The 10,279-nt window shown below is 44.6% G+C and overlaps 2 non-coding genes across 2 annotated transcripts; both read right to left on the bottom strand.

The window, feature by feature from the left end:
* Positions 1-709: 709 nt before the first annotated feature.
* On the bottom strand, positions 710-874 carry LOC130370613 (U1 spliceosomal RNA). Its single transcript, XR_008893100.1, has one exon. It is a non-coding gene; the product is annotated as a U1 spliceosomal RNA (small nuclear RNA).
* A 2,589-nt stretch (positions 875-3,463) lies between these two features.
* Positions 3,464-3,654, bottom strand: LOC130370629 (U2 spliceosomal RNA). The gene has a single exon (XR_008893110.1). It is a non-coding gene; the product is annotated as a U2 spliceosomal RNA (small nuclear RNA).
* Between the last annotated feature and the right edge of the window lie 6,625 nt (positions 3,655-10,279).

Below are 10,279 nucleotides of genomic sequence, written 5' to 3' on the forward strand. Positions count from 1 at the left end.
TCGCCTGTAGATCTGTACCTAGTCGTGGTGGGCGAGCTTTTAACTAAAATGATCTTGTTTATTTGTGTTTATATGGATTGCCTTTTCAATGAAACACATTCTGGTTGAAAAATAAAAGTTGTAAAAGTATTTTGGAGTCTCAGTGTGCTTGGGTTTCAGAAGGGGTGGGGTATTGGAAAGAAAAAACACACCAAAGAAATTAGAAGTCCTTGTGTCTTCACTCCCGCAACCAGAGGTGTGAATACACCCCCACTGTGATGGCTGCACTCCCTGTGTGGTCAAAACAATGAGTTCTGTGAATGGCTCTTATTATTTTTCTTAATTCAGCCCAAAAATGTAACAATTTAACACTTTTCCACTTGATTGTATGAATCTCATCAGCTACATCCACTCAAAGTATGAAAATAATAAACAAAACATCCAGCAGACTAGTGGATTTTGATAATCTAGGCCTTGCACATGACATTTCTGAAAATAAAACCACCCACCAGTGGCCACCAGATGGAGCCGTCCGTTTTGATCCTCGATCCTTTTGGATCGATCCCAGTGTTGAGGGATAGGGACTTTGGGGGGTCATGAGCCATTCCCAGGCGGTCACCCATCCAAGTACTAACCAGGCCGGACCCTGCTTAGCCTCCGAGATCAGACGAGATCGGGCGTGCTCAGGGTGGTATCATTCATAGCTATTATTTCTTTAGAACAACATGATCAGGGGAGAGCGCGAACGCAGTCCCCCACTACCAGAAATTATGCAATCGAGATTCCCACATTTGGGGAATTCGCACGGGTCAGCAACAGCCTCAGTGCAATGGCTGAGCCTCGCTATGGGTGAACCACCTTCTTGATCATGGTATCTCCCTTGCCAGGTAAGTATGAGTTGTACACGTTCAGGTGGGCTGAACGATGCCCACGTGTGTTCCCCAGGAGAACGGTTGCAAAGCATTCGGAGATGTCTAGACTTTAATAAACACTGTAGACCACCGGTCACACGATGACAGGCGAATCTGAAATCAGCGTGATGGAAGCATAACGAAAGGAAACCTGGAGGTCCGAGTTATCGACACGCCACAGAAAGAATCCTTTTTTCTTTCTTAAACAACAGAATAGTGGTGGCGAGATGATGCCTCATGAAACGTCAAAGCCTCGCAGCCAGGTGAACCATCAAAGTGGTTCGACCTCGAAGCTTCAAATGAGTACGCTAGGGACAAGGAATGAAATTATGATGAAAGAAAGAGTTTCCTGTGATGATGTGATGTTTGCTTCGTACAACATCAAAACGTTTAAGAATTAAAGTCATTTCAGCAGTGGCGGCGCCTGAAATAATTTGTTGCAGTTGCTTAACAGTTGCTGTATGAATTCAAGAGGTTGCTGGTCAAAAAAAAAAACCTTGATCAAAACACCTGAATTTGGCAGAGACACGGCCGGGAAGACATTTTCGGCACGGGTTGGGGTGGTTGCGGTCCCGTACGAGGCAAGTTTACAGTACAGTAACAACACAGACTAATCGCACCACTGTGATTGAGTGTGATCGTATCATTTGACAGTTCAACGTGCGCTATCTTTCTCCCTCTCCCTCACACACGCACAGACATAAAGACGTAAAGACATAGAACAATATAGAGGAAGATCTTTAAGAAGGCCAACATGAAAATAGCCCAGCGGCATGTACACATTCACTGCTAGTCCAGGTGGCACTACAACGATAACAAACAACATAGTTCAATCAACAGCCCGTCAGCAGTCCCCCAACTACAAGGTTAGCTGTCCTGTCAATCGTGGTGAATTGCACATCTCAGACCCACCGTCGCCACGGTACATTCCAAAGCATTCACATTAGTTGCGCGATACGTCTCAAATGTAGGCCTATGTGGAACATTAATACAATAGTTGCTATTATTGTTGATACTATTATACTTCATAATACTTCTATTAAGGGCGGATCATACCAGGCTACGATAAACCCATCCTTTGGCATGAGCCAAACCTATAATCTAGTTCTACTTCAAAACAAAATCACATGGGCCCCAAGTCAATATGCTGCGACGGGCAAACTTAATAACCAAACGGCCTACCTTAAATCGATGTCTTGATCACAGGACTTCTTGCAATATTCCACTTTAATCCATACGGTTTAACACACCAACATTGCTAGCAAGCATGTGATAACATTGTATTGCTAATTCAGAACTGTGTAGGCTACAATATTTTCTTCCGTTTCTTGACCTCAGCATAACCCCCCTCCGAACAACTGCCAAGTCCAACACAAGTCTGGCTATTAACGAGCCCATCCTCAGCCTCGCCATCGCGAGTCGTGTTTGAACTTGATATCTTTCGAAATAGTAAAAACTTGTCCATATTTTTTTAGCGCCAACGAGCCGGCAACGAACATCTCTGTCTGATAATCTCGCCGCGAGATGTCCGCATATTTGAAATGTTATTTATTTTTCGTAAGACTATGCTATTAATGAAATTATTGTTTCATGTACATTAAATAATAATTAATTAATATTGTACATATTGCTTGGGATAGTTTGTGTTAATTGTGTGTATGTGTTTTTTTTTAATCTGTTCATGTCACTTACAGAGTGTGCGCATGCCCAACGCTCGGGAACTGGGCACGGTGAGGGGGAGGGGAGGAGAGGAGAGTCCCAGGCTGACTCGTGTTCATTTGAACGACAGTCCAGTCACGGCCCTGAAATGTTGACGCTACTCACTGATTATGCACTTAATCTGGTGATTCATATGACAGGAATGGACTGTATGGTGACGGGTACCGCATTCGGCCATAGGTTTAGTTGAACTTATTTAATACCATTTTACGGAAAATGGCATTATTTCAAATATGTTGTTTGAGTTTGACAAAAAATCAGGGGTTGCTCTGGGGTTTCTGAGTAATTGCTTGGGGTTGCTATAGCAACGGCAAGCAACCGTTTGGCGCCGCCCCTGCATTTCAGTGATACGTGTGAGTGTGCCGTTCATAAATATCTCCCGAGCTCATGGTAGAGAACAAATCATTTGACGAAGGTTTTAAGTCATCCCGGGCAAAATAGATTGTCTTATAACTACAGTAGCCTACTAATAATTGTAATAATAGAACTGCATGATGTCTGAGAACGAGTGTGATTAATTACATAGCAATAAAAGTGATCTTGGAACTGGGTAGGGTCTTCTTTTTGTAGAAATGTGCCAATTGTGAACCCATATCGCGGAACAGCCCGAGATGAAGCCTCGAACGTCACGCGCCACGTCATTTCGCCTATGTGATACGGAGCTTCGCTGGGGGAGGAGCCGAGGTACTCGACACACGCCCCGATGCCTCGACGCAAACCATAACATCACTACAACAGAATATCGTTGGAGTAATTGTAAACAGTGCGTTTGTGAATTGTAAATGACACTTTATTGTCTACAGGCGGACGGGTGTACTCTCAGGAGGAGTTTAGTTTTGTTTTTCACAGTGAGAGAGGGGTGCACCGGTCCTGGAGTTACTGCAATACCAGGTCAATGCGTGGAGTGGACGGAGCAAGCCCCTTTTCCATCTCCCAGTTCGAAAAATCTATTTAATATATGGTCCCCGGGTAGGGGACGTATCAGATATTAAACTGATAAGAACAGATACTACACTTGATCTTAGCCAAAAGGCCGAGAAGCGATGCACACACATGCTCAGACCAAGAGGCTAGCTTCCCAGACACGTCGCTCCACTTGGCGGTTTAACAGACAACGACGAAACAAAAAAAGGACCACGCAATCTGTGTGCGTGTTTGTGTGTCTGTGAAAGCTGGAGAAATAAACCGAGGTCGCTACATCTCTTTGCTGCTGCCTGCTGGCAGTCTCACTATTCCGTCTGCATGTTTCACAAATAGAGTTTGGAGCAGTGGAGGTGTCACGTTAAAATTGTACCGGGGGCGAAAATTGTACCGGCCTACGTCATCGTTTGTTTACATCCTGACAACCTGACAACCTGCCCTGCAACAGACGACGCGATGCAGAAAACATGTTTCCAAACGACGAAATAACATAATACAGATAGCGGATCGCTATCTGAATTAAGATATATAGCGATAACACTTGTATTTGTATTGTATTTAATTGTTTAATCGAAACAATAAAGAAACTTGACCGCGAAACGGGCGATCGCGTCAAATGACGCGTCAAATCACGTAGGAAGGTTCTTGAACATTCTAGACTATGAAACCTGCTTAAAACACTCAGTTTACTAGCTAAATTCGATTAAACAATTCAATACAATGCAAATATAAAGTAAAAACAAGTGTTTTCTAGCGATCCGTTATCTGTATTATGTTTCATTAACCCTCCTACGTCATTTGACGCGATCGCCCGTTTCGCGGGCAAAACATTTGTCATTTGACGCGATCGCCCGTTTCGCGGGCAATTTTTTTTATTGTTTCGATTAAACAATTAAATACAATACAAATATAAAGTAAAAACAAGTGTTATCGCTATCCATCATAATACAGATAGCGATCCGCTATCTGTATTATGTTATTTCGTCGTTTGGAAACATGTTTTCTGCATCGCGTCGTCTGTTGCAGGGCAGGTTGTCAGGATGTAAACAAACGATGACGTAGGCCGGTACAATTTTCGCCCCCGGTACAATTTTAACGTGACAGAGGCTTATATGAGACTACAGGTGAAGCAATAAGTGAACGAAATGTTGAATGTATTTTCTTTCTTTATTTATTATTTATTATGTTACCTTTTTAAATTAGACCAGTACGTGAGTGCACTGAATTTCGTTGTACTTCTGTCCAATGACAAATAAATATATATCTATAACACCCGGAACTCTATTGCAGCCAATGAGCTCGAGTTGAAAAAGAAAATAGCTTACAGCACGTGGTATTCCCCGGTGCAGCAGTCAACGGAGGATTCACTCAGGTACATTTTATCCCCTGCATCGTTTGCTAGTTAATAATTAGACATTTTTTTTTACGGTTTGTATTAAGCTGTTTCGATTTTGTAGAAAGAGAAAAGATTTCGACCGTGTCATAACGTGGTCGTTGTGTATAAAGGGAAGAAGTAGTGGGTACGTTTTTAGCTGCTGGGTAGACTTTAGTCAACCTATCGCCGTTTTGTCGGTGAGCAACCATATTACCCGTGGGAAGTCTCGTTTTAATCGTGGCAATCTAAGCTTTCCAACGGTGTATGGCATTACTATATTCACCCAAGGGTTGTTGAAATAATAAGCTGATTAATGTGTGTTTTGTGACGATAGCTAGGCGCGGCTAACGACACTGTTTACAATAGTAAGGGCTACGTTGCATACCTGCAAACTTGTTGCTTTTCGGCGACAATCAACGTTTTCTTGGTCAATTTGATGTGGATATGTGTTAATATGGGTAAATGTGACTGTTGAGACAACAGCTGATGCGAGAGTAATTGTAACATGAAGCAATTTGGCGACCGTGTTAATCTCTTGACAATCTGGCGAGCTTGTTGTCCTAGGCTAATACACCAACAGCAGATTTCTGTATAATAAAGGGCTACATATTGTCAATCTAAATGATCTGCTTTTAGTTTTACTCATTTATTCATGTTTTACAGTACCAGATGGAACATGCCTACACATCAGTGCACCGTGTGCGACAAGACATTCGGTGAAAAGTCCAACCTGGCGAGTCATCTGAAGATCCATGCAGACGCCAGGGAGACCTTTACCTGTGATGTCTGCGGGAAGAGCTTGGCCACTAAACCATCGCTGGTCAGCCATCAACAGCTACACCAGTACCCCAACATCATTTTGTACTGGCTAGGAGAGGCCAGGCTGTACTGTACAGAGGCAGATTAATTAAGAAAGTCATGTAACTTTGTTCACATTTAGTCTACTCTGCTAAATATATATGTAAGGGATAATGCCCGACGAGGTGTCCATTATCAGGAATTAATGGACGACGTGGAGGCGTGAACCGTCCGACGCGAAGCGGAGGACGGTTGCCTCCGCGAAGTCCATTAATTCCTGATAATGGACACCTCGAAGGGCATTATCCCGCTTATACCACGGTCACTTACCAACGGTGACCAAATTAAGACCATTAATTTATATTTTCATGCGTTTTACAATCTGAATATAAAGTTTTCCACAAAACATACATTTGTTTCCCTGGTTATGCCTGAGGGTCCGACTAATACCCGGAACCACCATTACACGCCCGTTGGGTTCTCATGCAATGGAAACGTTGTTCACTCCTCCAGTAATTAGGACGGACCATAGCTACGACTTTAGAACGGGAGGTAGCGGGAGGTATTATAGTCCGCTGAGCTTTGTTTTGTTTCCCGTTGCTATGGTTACTACTATTTTAGAGACGATACGCCAGCTAGCGCATTAATTGAGAACGGTAAACAGACAATTTGACGGAACTACTTGTCCAGGTGTCCGTATATCAGGAGTTAATGCACACCCTGCATCCAATCAGAATCGAGTATTCCCGCAGACCGTGGTATAAGTAGGGATAATGCATAGAACGCCGGTCATTATCGGGAAAATAAGCCCCACCAGGGCGAACAGTACACCGACGCGCAGCGAAGGTGTCTTGCTTCGCCCTGAAGGGTCTTATTTTCGATATTGACCAGCGACGTTCTATACATTAGCCCGCTTATTACACGGCTACTGCCAAAACGAAAAAATAACTTCACATGCTGTATCTTTTTTACAATTTATTCGTTACCAGCATTCGTAGTGTTGATCAGCAGAGGGGTTGACAAGTCACCGGACCCATGCAAGTGAACGGAGCGCTCCACGGCATTGAGAAGACCCGTGTAATAAAGACCTAGGCTATAATATTTCTGTTTATGGCATAGATTTCTCCTCAGATTAGGCTAATAAACCAATGATAAAATAAAAATAAAAACGCTCGATCAAAGGCCAGGCCCGAGGATAGTGGTGGGATATACCGGCCCGCGGGTCGGGTCGGGTCGGGTCGGGCTCGGGCTCGGGCAGAGAATCTAAACACTGACTAGAACTAGGCCTACTTAGCAGGTGTCTGTAGGCCTATATCAGTAGATAATACACACCCTGCAGCCAATCAGAAACGAGTATTCCCCCAGACTGTGGTATAAACAATATTATTCACGAGTTATAATCAACCCCTACACATCAATATTAATGATAACCCATTAAATACGGTATGATTTCTAGATGTCACGTCCGCTCGCGACACTGGACTTGCGAGGCATCGACGCGGACTTCCATTCACATAGCCAAAAACAAGACAATAGATCTATGGCTAGATCAAAACATCAAGACATACAATTCAAAAAAGAACAGATGAAGCAGCTACCCTTTTTTCCTTCGCGGTTTGCCTACAGAGCAGCGCACCTGCATTTAATATATCCGTGAATTGTAACAATTTCTCAGAATCAAAGGTGAAAGTAAAAAACGGGTGGCCTAAAGCTGTCATATTGCTCACAGACAAGTTTAAGTAGAAACGGGTGGCCAAAAGCTGTCATATTGTTAGTTATCACAGACAATTTTTAACAATAAATGTTCTTAAGGGACATTAGGGAGAACGCTCCCGGACAGAACCTTAGTTTGGAGGTCGTGCTTAGTGACACGACAAATACTTCCAATTGAAATACATGGGTTTGAAATTTGTGCTTTTTGACACAAACATTTTGAAAAAACGTGTCCCTGATCACGTTTCAATAGATTAAATAACGTGACAGTGTCACGTATTTTCGTGAGACCGGGTTGCGTGGTCCGGGTGAGGGCGCTGGGGGCACTGGGCCGTGGTCTGGGTGAGTCAGAGGAGCGTGGTTCTGGAGGGCGCTGGGGGCAGAGGGCCGTGGTCTGGGTGAGTCAGAGGAGCGTGGTTCTGGAGGGCGCTGGGGGCAGAGGGCCGTGGTCTGGGTGAGTCAGAGGAGCGTGGTTCTGGAGGGCGCTGGGGGCAGAGGGCCGGGACTGATATGGTTTAATATGAGAGGGAGGATTAAACCCACTGCTAGCTGGAGGAGGACCGGTGAACAATACAGCATGAATGAGACACACACACACACACACACACACACACACACACACACACACACACACACACACACACACACACACACACACACGCGCATACTCACACACATACACACACACACACACACACACACACACGCAAACACACACACACACACACACACACACACACACACACACACACACACACACACACACACACACACACACACACACACACGCACACACACACACACACACACACAATACGTGCACGCACGCACGCACGCGGACTTGTTTGAAATAAAAACATTTTCAATTCAATTAAATTCCATACCATTGAGAATAAGAGTGGGCTATATTAAAAGTCACTAAAAGTCAGTATGACGGCTTTAGTATTTAAGCTACAAAGAACTGCAGTATTGCCAGGATGACTATAGGACCCTATGGTAAATGAAATAGTTTTATAATTTTCAAAAAACAACCTGTAATAGGCTACCTGACTGGTTTTGCCTTGAAGGGAAACACATTTCAATTTTGCCTATTCAGTTTTGTCTCTACTGAAAATGGTCAGCTTCTATGAAATCCAAGCGAGCTGAGCCGATGCTAAAAGGTGACGTCGGCAGACGGCCGGCCACTGATTGGCCAGAGAGTGTGACAAAGTCACGAGAGCGACATGGCAACCATGCTGGTAACAGCCATAGCAGCGCCGCAGCCAACATATTCCACTTCTTCAACTTCTTCAACATGCCAGCTAATAATACGAACACGAATACCATCGCATCGATGTCCTCCATTGTTGTTATGTGGGTTCTGTCCATGTGTGGGTTGCGTAGGTGTTGTTTGCGTCCCGTACAAAAATACGTCACAGCCCTTTCGCGCAGCCGACCCCGCCCACGTCCAGGAGGTACTATTTGCGGTGGAAAAGGACCTGTGCTGCTACCGTGTCGAGTCGTGTTGAGTCGTGTCGTGTCGAGGATGAAGTCAGTCGCCTGCCGTAGCCTGGTGGGCCCGCCTGAGGGCTCTGTCATAAGCCTCATTGTTGAAAGGCCCTAAACCAGTGCTGAGATCCAGTAGGATCCCAGCATAGTGTTCTTTAGAGCAGTCAGGTTCTGGTTCATCCACTTCGTAGTGTTATCTTTTATTTTATTTAGGACCGTGTCGTTTGGAGCAGCTGGCTTGATGAATGGTCAGGTGAGCTACCTTTTGACCCATCCCTATCGGAGGGGAGCCTCTTGTGGTTGCTTCTTCAAGAATCTCTATGTGATGAATACCTTGTAATAATTTGAGGTAAACTTTTATTGAACTCAGATCTAAATTGCTTGTTGTGTTTCTTTCTACAGGGTTAACAGCTAGTAGAGGAGGCCTACGTGGTGTGGCGTGCCCTGAAGCCAACACTCTGAAGCCATTATGGTAAGAGTTATCCATGGTTTTATGGGAGTGCATTCATTAAAGAATAGAGAAAGGGCCACAGTTGATTAATTCAAAAGAGATGAGGGAGGGGGGGTAAGAAAGAGGGAGGGGGGTTTTAGGAGGTAAAAGAAAGATGACAACAGAAGAGAGATTAAATGCAAAACAAGCTATAATTGGGTTAAGTTATGCATTACCATTGGACACCAGATACTGAAATAATAACCAGTAAAATCAGGAGGGAGGGAATAGGGGGAAATATAATAGAAAGGGGGGTGGTTAATCATAGAATAAAAATAACTAAACAGATACTGTAACAGAGGAGAAAAAATACTAATGTTCTTTGTCCATTTGTGGAGAGGTAGGCTGTAGCAGTGGGAGGGGGAGGGGGAGGGGGAGGGTGAGGGTGAGGGTGAGGGTGAGGGTGAGGGTCAGGGTCAGGGTGAGGGTGAGGGTGAGGGTGAGGGTTAGAGGGAGGGTGAGGGTGAGGGTGAGGGTGAGGGTGAGGGTGAGGGTGAGGGTTAGGTTTAGGACGCTAAGGACGGTCATTGGGACCCGACACACGTCAGCTCGTCTCAAAGTCGAGTGGTGGTCCTAGATGCTTTAGTGCTGACTTAATAGTCAAATTAATCAATGTGTGTGTGTGAGTGTGTGTGTGTGTGTGTGTGTGTGTGTGTGTGTGTGTGTGTGTGTGTGTGTGTGTGTGTGTGTGTGTGTGTGTGTGTGTGTGTGTGTGTGCGTGTCTGTGTTTAATCTGTTAACACAGAGGTCTACCAAGCCTCTCTGGTGCTCTTCTGTCCGTTCGGTTGCTTCACTTATTTCCACTTCAACTGTTGAGGTCCACCTGGTAACTAATGACGCCACCGCCTTTCTGAATTCCCATTGGTCGAGCGGGTCCGCCTCCTC

The sequence above is a fragment of the Gadus chalcogrammus genome, chromosome 17 (genome assembly GCF_026213295.1).
Source record: "Gadus chalcogrammus isolate NIFS_2021 chromosome 17, NIFS_Gcha_1.0, whole genome shotgun sequence".
Lineage (NCBI taxonomy): Eukaryota > Metazoa > Chordata > Actinopteri > Gadiformes > Gadidae > Gadus > Gadus chalcogrammus.